At 39.1% G+C, this 10,000-nt stretch overlaps 2 protein-coding genes across 3 annotated transcripts in view; both read right to left on the bottom strand.

Annotated features, from left to right (window-relative positions):
* Positions 1-271, bottom strand: part of LOC144968829 (uncharacterized) — a 23,004-nt gene extending 22,733 nt beyond the window's left edge. The window contains exon 1 of the mRNA XM_078907554.1: positions 117-271. The gene's annotated coding sequence lies outside the window, so the exon portion shown is untranslated. The remainder of the gene's footprint in view (positions 1-116) is intronic.
* The window catches only part of LOC144968826 (uncharacterized), a 240,103-nt gene that overhangs the window by 29,882 nt on the left and 200,221 nt on the right, over positions 1-10,000 (bottom strand). The gene's annotated exons all lie outside the window — the stretch shown is intronic.

The raw sequence follows: 10,000 nt of genomic DNA, 5'->3' as shown, positions 1-10,000 counted from the left end.
TTCGTTCTTTTCTTGTATTTTTCTTTCTGGACTTGTCTGGCACTGTTTCATAAACACTTTTTCAGACTTTAAATTTTGATATCACCGATTATAAATCTAAATAAGCTATACCTTACCTGTGCGTCTCGTCCTAAGCAGTTTTCTCTGTTTATCTCTTACTATTAGTTGACTTGTAGTGTAAGGGTCTCCGCTTGAAGTCTTGTATTAAATGGACGATGTTTCAGTTCGGAGTTCCTTCAACGTCAAGTTCTTATCTACAATGATGACTTGGCACAGTTTAACCTTTTCCCCACCAACTAAAGGGAAATCAGATATTTCCAAAAATCAATTTAAAGTTGATGTTTAGATAGTTTAAATTTCAATATTTACCAAAATTATTAAAATAATAATTCACTCCATTACTACATGTCGAGCACTTTTCGTACCATATTTGTATCAAACACGATTCAATATATATATATATATATATATATATATATATATATATATATATATATATATAATATATATATATATATATATATACAAAACAAAAACGTTTATTCCCCCCCCCCTTCTCTCGCTCTCTCTCGCTCTCTCTCTCACACACACACGAGCGCTCGAGCGCGCGCGCGCGCACACACACACACACACACACACACAAATGCATACATTACATACATACACACACCCTCACTCTCTCTTACTCCCCCCCCCCTTTCGCTTTCTATTTCTCTTTCTTTCTCTCTTTCTCTCATTCTCTCTTTCTGTATCTCACACAGATACTCAATCACTCTCTCCCTCTCTCTTACTTTCTCTCCCACTCTCTCTCTCTCTCTCTTTCTCTCTCTCTCTCTCTCTCTCTCTCTCTCTATACTGACAAACAAAAGCACCCACCATTTCAACAATGTTAAATTGAGCCCATAATTGCGCCCGGTTATCAGACCTGTATAACAACTTGAGCTTTTATATAGCGCAATATCCACTTGATGTGCTCAAAGCGCTTTACAAGGGTCCCTGGTCAACAACAACACTTAACATGGAAGACATGACATGACGCCTGTTGGGCATAATACATTTTTTTTCGGACAGAGACAACGCTGGTGACGGCCAGGTACTCATTTTACACCTTTCTCAAGGCCCCGATTAACCACAAGTTTGGAGCGATGGGTTATACATATCTACTAAAATTTCCGTATTATTCATTGAAAAATAAATTGATCTTTAACTCCTCACCAGCCATTTTCAGAAATTTTCCCGAAAGGTCACACCCACCCAGCACAAAAATAGATTGTTATTACTCAAACAAAACAGGAACAAGTACTTTCTATACATAATATTCAGCAAAATAAGCTCCATATCACAGTTTCAAGTTTTTATAGCTAAACCAAATGTATTTTTTAAAAATGTTGTGATGTACAAAAGATATCAGCATGAGGAAATTGTTGGCTGCATCGTTACGAATGTGACGATTTTTCCTATGGTTGGTAAGGTAAGGGTTAAAATATGATACAATACCAAACGACCTCTTGAGTCGATGTTGTAATTTTCAAAAATTGGATTTAAAAAGCCAAACTGTCGGCTCTTTGATGTGGAACACATTATTCAAATTAGTGTAACCCGTCCTTTAGCAAGAATCCATAATTTAGTATTACAATTATCATTTTAACCAGTTAAATGCCGTGCTCTGGAAAACTCGTATCCAAGAATTTGGCTAGAAATCCCGTCCTTCTAGTATTGATCGATTTAAATGGCCTCCATCTTGACAAAAACTCCCAAACCTGGAACTTGTGAAGTCTTCATTAAAGTCCTAGGTTTGAGCGTTTTTGCCAAGATGAGGGTCATTTAAACCAATCGATATTTGATGGACTAGATTTCTGGCAAAACATTTTAATACGTGTTTTTCCCGAGTACGGAAGTTAACTGGTTAATTATGTAAGAGATAAGAGACTGACACAGCAGACTGATCGGTCCCATCAGTTCAATGACAGACCACACTAAAGATTCCTCAAGGTCTTTGTCTTTACGTTCGATCAGACCTGCCTACTTGTAAAATAAAAATCTGAACAAATGTGCATGAACGGTGCCAGGCAAAGCAAGAAAGAAAAAATACAAGAAAACAAAGCATTCCAAAAAAAATCAGTCCACCTCGACTGGGAATCGAAACTCCGACTTTCTCATTATCGGTAGTCAGAAGGTCTGAGGTTCGATCCCCAGTGAAGGTAGACTGATTTTTTGGAAACAAAATTTTTCTTATATATTTCTTTCTTGCTTTGGCTGGCACCTTTCATACACACGTGTTCAGATCTTTATCTTACACTGGTGCCTGCTCCTTAATTTCCTACTTGTAAAGTTACACATTTGTAATTTTTAGGAGAAAATGTATATAGTCGTTTTAGTTTACTTTAAAAACCGACGATTTACCATCACAAAGATTAATTAACACTTCAAAATCCTTGAAATGATGTAGCCTGGCAGCAACTTTCATCTTCAATAAGTTTTAATGACTTAGAGATGCTCATGGAGTTCTGACATTGGAGACAACATTTGGTAATTCTACGAATTTTTTGTACGTAATACGAGGCAGGTCTGCTTATGTTTTAGCTATTAAACAGGTAAATCAGTGAAATGTACGTAACAACCACATGCGTATAGCGCATGGTTTCTTCTTGAACAACACTTCCTCTCTCTCTCTCTCTCTCTCTCTCTCTCTCTCTCCCTCTCTCTCTCTCTCTCTCTCTCTCTCTGTGTGTGTATGTTACTGTGTGTGTAAAGGAAGGGGGGGGGGGGGGTAATTTATATTTCGTGTTGTAAAATGTCTGCCAAGCTCCAATTTTTCCGTACGATCTCTCTTACAATTACTATCATTTGCTGTATAAACAAGTTGGATACTCATTCACATTTGGTTCGAGACGAGTAATGCGTCTAAAATTACCTAAACCTTAACATAAATCAAAGGCAAAATCTTTGGAGGAAGGTGTCACCCACCAGGTTAAATACCACATTCAACATTGCTTGATTTAATTTACAAGGCGATACACCACGTCGACCCGGTTCCCCAGACCACTAGAGAGTCCTAGATTTGAGAGATTTGACAAGATGCCGGCCATTTCAATCAATGTATCAATAAGGTACACGTATTCTGGTCAAATTTCTAATAAATGTGTTGGGTTTTTTAAAAAGTATAATATCGGCATCTCAGTGTGGATAGTTAGAAACTCCACGTACCCAGTGAGGGTCAACTTTTCCCTAGGGATTAACAAGTAGATTTTTGACCAATCAAAACACATTGTGTGACACACCTTCAAGTCGATTCGGACAAATAGAGCTGGCTTAAGAACAATAGGATAAAATGAAGTTGGCGTCTCAACTACAACGAAAGAGTGAAAATGGAAAGGCTTCGTATGGGAACAAAACAGACAATGGACGTTTCGGGTACAAACCCTTCGTCAGCACAACAATACACAAATAAACGTGGAAAACAAATAAAATATAATGAAAAATAACTTGTATCGTCTGTACTCAATGGTGGTTGCAGTATGAATGAAATGTTCTAATTCAGAAAAGTGAGTGGAGCAGGCACTTATGTTGGTAACAACAAGATATGAAGTGAGTAGAAAAGTGCCAGAAGACAATAGAGAATAAAAAATTTTTCGCGGCGGTGGTGGGGTTTGAACCTGCGACCTTATTGGTACGACAACTCCGCCTGGCAGGTAAGAGCGTGGCTCTACCGTCTGAGCTATCCACGAACACAAAAATATTCGTATCAAACCCAAGTCATATTTCTAAAGCCTTCTCTCACCCACTACTGGAGATCGCCGGCTCGTTCGCGCGCCACTATCGCGAAGTATTTTTGACCAGCAGTTAAGCTTAATAGCCAATATTCTCAACACAAACACATAACATAGAAACGATTGAGACATTGAGTATGCTCCGGTATATGGGGTGAATTTTTAAATTCAGAAAAGTGAGTGGAGCAGAGAGAGAGAGAGAGAGAGAGAGAGAGAGAGAGAGAGAGAGAGAGAGAAAAAAAGAGAGAGAGAGAGAGAAGGGGGGGGGGTTGAGAGAGGGCGAGTAAACAGCCGGGTGATAGCTGGGTCTATATGTATATTAATGGATAAATAAGTGGATGATTGGACACAATGAGAGATAGCTAGGAAGGTAGATGACTATGAATTGGTAGATAGTCAGTAGATAGACAGATAGATAGATAGATAGATAGATAGATAAATAGGTAGGTAGAGTTGTAGTTGTAGTAGTATGAACAGTAGTAGTAGTAGTAGTAGTAGTAGTAGTAGTAGTAGTAGCAGAAGTAGTAGTAGTAGTAGTAGTAGTAGTAGTAGTAGTAGTAGTAGTAGTAGTAGTAGTAGTAGTAGTAGTAGTAGTAGTAGTAGTAGTAGTAGTAGTAGTAGCAGCAGCAGCAGTAGCTGTAGTGGCAGCAGTAAGAGCAGCAGTGGTTATGAATATGGGTGACGTTGACATCTAAAAGGCTCAAAGATAGTATTGATTAAGAAGTTGTTGCACAGCGGGAGACGAAGTGGAGGTTTGTGGTGGTCAATCCTGGTGTTGAGTCCGCGTTCCCAACGACTTGATCAGGTGAGTTTCCCTACGTCGACGGGCGGAAGTGACCGAATGGCAAAAACTAAGCACACACACACGCACACACTGTACATCGCAGTGGTTTGGCAGAATGAAGTGTCTGGCCACTGCTGTGTCTGCACACTTCGATATGTCACGCAAGTGCTGCACGAATCTGTCACCCAGCCTCTTTCCGGTCTCACCAACTTAGGCAATCCCACACAGGGAGCACTTTTCTACTCACATCATCTCTTGTTGTTACCAACATAAGTGCCTGCTCCACTCACTTTTCTTAATTAATAATTCACCCCATATACCGGAGCATACTCAATGTCTCAATCGTTTCTATGTTATAGTTTGTGTTGAGAATATTGGCTATTAAGCTTAACTGCTGGCCAGGTAACTTCGCGATGGTTGTGTGTTGAACCCGCGGTCTCCAGAAGTTGGTGAGAGAGAGCTCTAGAAATGAATGACTTGAGTTTGATACGAATATTTTTGTGTTCGTGGATAGCTCATACGGTAGAGTCACGCTCTCATCGGCCAAGCGGAGTTGTCGTACCAATAAGGTCGCGGGTTCAAACCCCACCACCGCTGCGAAAATTTTTATTCTCTATTGTCTTCTGGCACTTTTCTACTCACTTCATCTCTTATTCATACTGCAACCACCATTGAGTACAGACGATACAAGTTATTTTTCATTATATTTTATTTGCTTTCCACGTTTATTTGTGTATGGTTGTGCTGACGAAGGGTTTGTTCCCGAAACGTCCAATGTCTGTTTTGTTCCCATACGAAGCCTTTCCATTTTCACTCTTTCGTTATTATTTTACGATCACCAGCTTCAGGCAGCCCTTAGCGTTTTCTACGTCTCAACTACAAAATTTTCATCCAGACACAAGCTAATATTCCTACTTAGAAGAATACAATCAAATGTTTAGAAAATACATTATAAACACAGACTATGGCATTTGACAAAAGAGAGATGATTTATAAGGGAAAAAATATCATATCCCAAAACTAATACCATGCATTTGACCAATGACTCCGACTAGGGTCAGGACAAAACCAAGTAATCTCATTCCAGGACAATGCCAGAAAACAACGCGGAAAAGGAAATATGAGGGGGAGGGGGGGGGAGGATTAGAAGACAGCAACAATGACCACCTTGCACCTAAAAATTGCGTTACAAGAAAGCGAAAATTGAGTTATTGGAAGTGTTCAAGGTTACAAGAGATCCCATTGGTTAAACAGTTGAATGACTCCTTTTTACAAAGGCATCCAAACTTTGGACCAAAAAGAAACAAGCGTTCGCATAACAAAAAAATAGTCGTCTAACCAATGGGAATCCAAATAGTTCAATGGTAGAACACTCGTCTTAAATGCAAAAAGATTGTTTTAACCCTCGGTGCACAACGCTTTACTTGTTCGCATAAACAGGCGATATATGGAACACAAGAATTTCCATTTTGACAATGATGAGATATCAAATCGTATTGTCAATTCATCGTTTCTGTTCAAACAACAAATAAATGCCATTGTTCGCTACAACTAAACCTTGCAGGTAACTTCAAGAACTAAAATTTTGAAATTATCTTTAGTTAAGAATTGCCTGGAATTTGGGGCTCTCATCGTTGGAGTCTGGAGTCCTGTTATTGTAAACCATTTAAGTCCAAGTCTAATAAGACGGAATGAGAACATTTTAAGAGGTGGTCCCTAAGTAAGCGGTCGACGAAAACTCATGTCACGACTTTCGTATTGTAAACCAATGAAAATCCAATTAATGTTAAACTTACTAAAAAGCTTTTTCGCTTTAAGAAGGATAATCAAGCATATAAATTATAAAAAGATATATGCGATTGTTTCCACAATTATGTATAATTTGCTCTATCTGATTCACTGGGTTCTTCAGCAGTCCCGATGTAACCACGATTCTCTTCTACATTTACATTTCCTGGCGAGATGGTCAAGTGGAAAAAGCATTGCACTTCCACCCGGGAGACCTATGTTTGAGCCCCGCTTCGGCATTGGATTTTGTTCCTTGAGCAAGAAACTTGCCCCCACATCTCACTTTGCAGCGCTGTACTGCGGCTCACGCATGAGTTATTCGGTCTTTTTCTCAAAAGAGACCCGAGAGAAAATTCAGCTGAGGATGAATAAAGAGAGTTTTACTGTTTATTCAATATATTAAACTCTATCCGTTGCTGCCTATAATCGAGTTTTCATTCAGACTCAAATTAAGTGGGATACAATGAATAAAATGCCTTAATCAACGACATAAAAGATGTGCCAGATAGAACATGAATCATCTCATTTTCATCAAAATACAAGGTTTAACTAAAAAGTCTTGACGCCTTCCAAGTATTTTCAAAACTATATAAAGTTCACTTTATTTTCTTTCCGTTCATCATTTTAAATTCGAACATAATCACCGTTACCATCCAGATATATAGGGGTCAACAGTCGTGACGTCACTTCCCTAGTAATGACGCATAGTAACTTAGTAACTGGTTCTAAACTTTCGGAACAATGGAGGACGCCCTTATGAAATACTTCTCCGACGAGCATAAAAGTGTATCAAGAGGAGAAAAACATTATAAATCTGATCATGTTTTGACTTTTATACATTCTGATCTCATGACATGTGAAAAAGTTCTAGCAAGCATGAAGAACAAAAAAGTACCGATTTTCTTTGTTTAGAACTAAGCTGCTCGTAGCTGGGCGGACGTGACATCAGACTATTGAATGCTATTGCAACGCGTCGAAGGGGAATTCACATGATACACTTCGACACCGTCGAGTCACCTTCGCCAGCACCTCGCCATTACTGAAAAAAAATATCCCCTTGGGGTGTCTCTTAAGTCTTGAGAAAAGGGAAAAGTCACTTCGAGCTAAATCGGGATTTTAAGAGGTGTTCCACGACTTTTTAAAAAACGGCTTCTTTCAATGTGATCCTACTTTTGTGTGAGCATTCTCGATATGCAACTGGCACATCCCTTACTGTAACCAAGGTTTGTTCAAACAATTTATCCAACTCTTCCCTATAAAATTTTAAGCCTTTGCAAAGTGCCCGACTGTATCATCCGCGATTTGCTCGGATAAGTTTGTCAAATTTTTGATGTTTTGCTCTGGCCGATCCAGTTTGTGGACGATTACTGCGAGCCTGGTCATTAATCTTGGTGGGAACAGCATCAGTTACAGTAAAACAATTAACCAGCCTTTAATCTATTAGAATGCCAGCACGTGAGTCACCGAAAACAAATGTCAGCCTTTCATGAATGTTTAGGGGTGCACTTCTCTCTGCAGCAAAGAAATCAATTACAGCTTGCTGTTTCATGCATAATTCCTTATGAGTGATTTCTTCGACCCACATGTTGGACTTTTTTATTTATCTTTTTTTTTTGTGTGCAGTCCTCCAGGGTCACAAGCCCATGGAGCCGGAGTTTATTCCGGTTTCTATAGCGTGAAACGGATGATAGCAATGGCTTGCTACTCTTTAGATAGGACGCTGGTCTATCGCAAAGTACTTCCGCCAAATCTAACAGACCCAGCTACCCAATCACTGTTGGGTGGACAGGGGGGGGGGGTCAGAAAAAAATCTCGACTGCACCCGGGATCGATCTCGGTCCCTTTACGTATGAATCGAGTGCTCTACCAACTAGGCAACCCGGACCCAAATGTTAGAATATGGATTTTTTCAAATATGATAATTGAAAAACAAATACTAGCAGCTTTAGGAAATTTGGTTACAAGATGGAAGCATATAATTGCGCACATTTTGATATAAACCGACCCCCCCCCCAAAAAAAAACAACAAAAAAAAAAAAAAAAAAAAAAAAACGAAGATAACCTGGCAGAAGAGCAAGCGGGTTTTCGAGGTGGATGAGCACAACAAGTCTTTAATAACAGAATTCTGATAGAGAAATTCCTTCAACACTAAAATGAACTATTTCACAATTTCATAGACCTTCTGAAAGCATTTGACAGGGTATGGCATAACGGTTTGTGGGAGATACTACTCTTTTATGGTTTCGATGAGGGTCTAAGTCAAATAATCGAAGCACTCTATAATACTGCGACAAGTGCAGTTCTCAACAACAATAAGCTTGGTGAGTTTTTTCGGACAAATGTAGGCGTCAGACAAGGCAGCATACTCTCCCCAATGCTCTAAACGTCTTCCTTGAGAAAATTATGAGCGAAGCTCTCGAAAAACAATCAAACCTCTGTATCAATTGGCGGACGAAAATTGTGTAATTTGTGTTTTGTTGACGACATAGACCTCATGGCTGAAAGCGAACAAGAACTACAAGATATAACAAACTCACTTGCACATAAAGCAATGCACTGCGGCATGGAAATAAGTATAGAAAAGTCTCAGATACTCGTAAACAGCAGAAATGATAGACATGCAGAAATTTCAATCGACAATGAAAAACTTGAGGAATTATCAATATTTAAATAGTAGGATGTTCTGATAACCAGGGACGACACCAGTACAATTGAGATTAAGGCAATAATAGGAATGTCAACGACAACACTAACGAGACTGACAAAACTATGGAAAAGTCCAATCAATATCGAAATAAAAATTAAACTGTACAAATCACTGGTACTTTCCATCTTACTCTACAGCTGGGAGTCATGGACATTAACTGCGGAATTAGAGCGCATTAATTAGAATTAGAGAATTTCTGCTTTTGAGATGAAAAGTTATCGAAAACTCCTGCGGGTGCCGTATACAGAACACAGAACCAATAAAGACGTACTAGAAGATGTGCAAGATTGTGGAGGACGACAGGAACCCCTCATCACCAAAGTTAGAAGAAGGAGACGGTCATGGTTTGGCCACAGTGTGAGGCATGAAGGTTTGTGTAGAACGGTGATTGGGAGAACCCTTGAAAGAGGAAGAAGAAGAGGAAGATAAAGGAAAGTTTGGATGGACAACATCAAGGAATGGACAGGAATGAAGATGGAAGAACTCTTGGAGAAGGCCAACAATAGAGAAGAATGGCGGAAAGTGGTGAGAACTGCATCCCGTGTATCCCCCCGACGATCATCAGATCATGGGATGAATGAATGAATTGCATTCAAAACAATTGGAAATATCCCATAGACGTCAAGACTTTCAGGCACAATTAGTACGTATACTACCCTTGTCAAAGAAAGCGAATGGTATTATGAGATGTTTTATCTTTTTTAGTGGGAGAGAGGTAACCTATGTTTACTTAACACTTTGTTTTTACAATAATTTTATAATTTAACAGCACTCTATGAAAAGAGTAATTTAAATAATGTAGTAAATCTTCACAAGAACGAACCTAAGGGGAGGAATGTGGAGGTTGGTATCGATTGCCTGTAAACGAGCGCTTTGAGGTTTCGACGAAAGGCGTTATAGAAATATGCTTATTATTATTATTGTCAAGTTGCAACCCAATAGCTATTCACT

The sequence above is a fragment of the Berghia stephanieae genome, chromosome 3, assembly GCF_034508935.2.
Source record: "Berghia stephanieae isolate SIO BIC M18660-M18661 chromosome 3, UCSD_Bste_1.3, whole genome shotgun sequence".
NCBI classification, from domain to species: Eukaryota; Metazoa; Mollusca; class Gastropoda; order Nudibranchia; family Aeolidiidae; genus Berghia; species Berghia stephanieae.
The sequence above is the reverse complement of the archived record's forward strand: the minus strand, read 5'-3'. Positions and strand labels throughout refer to the sequence as shown.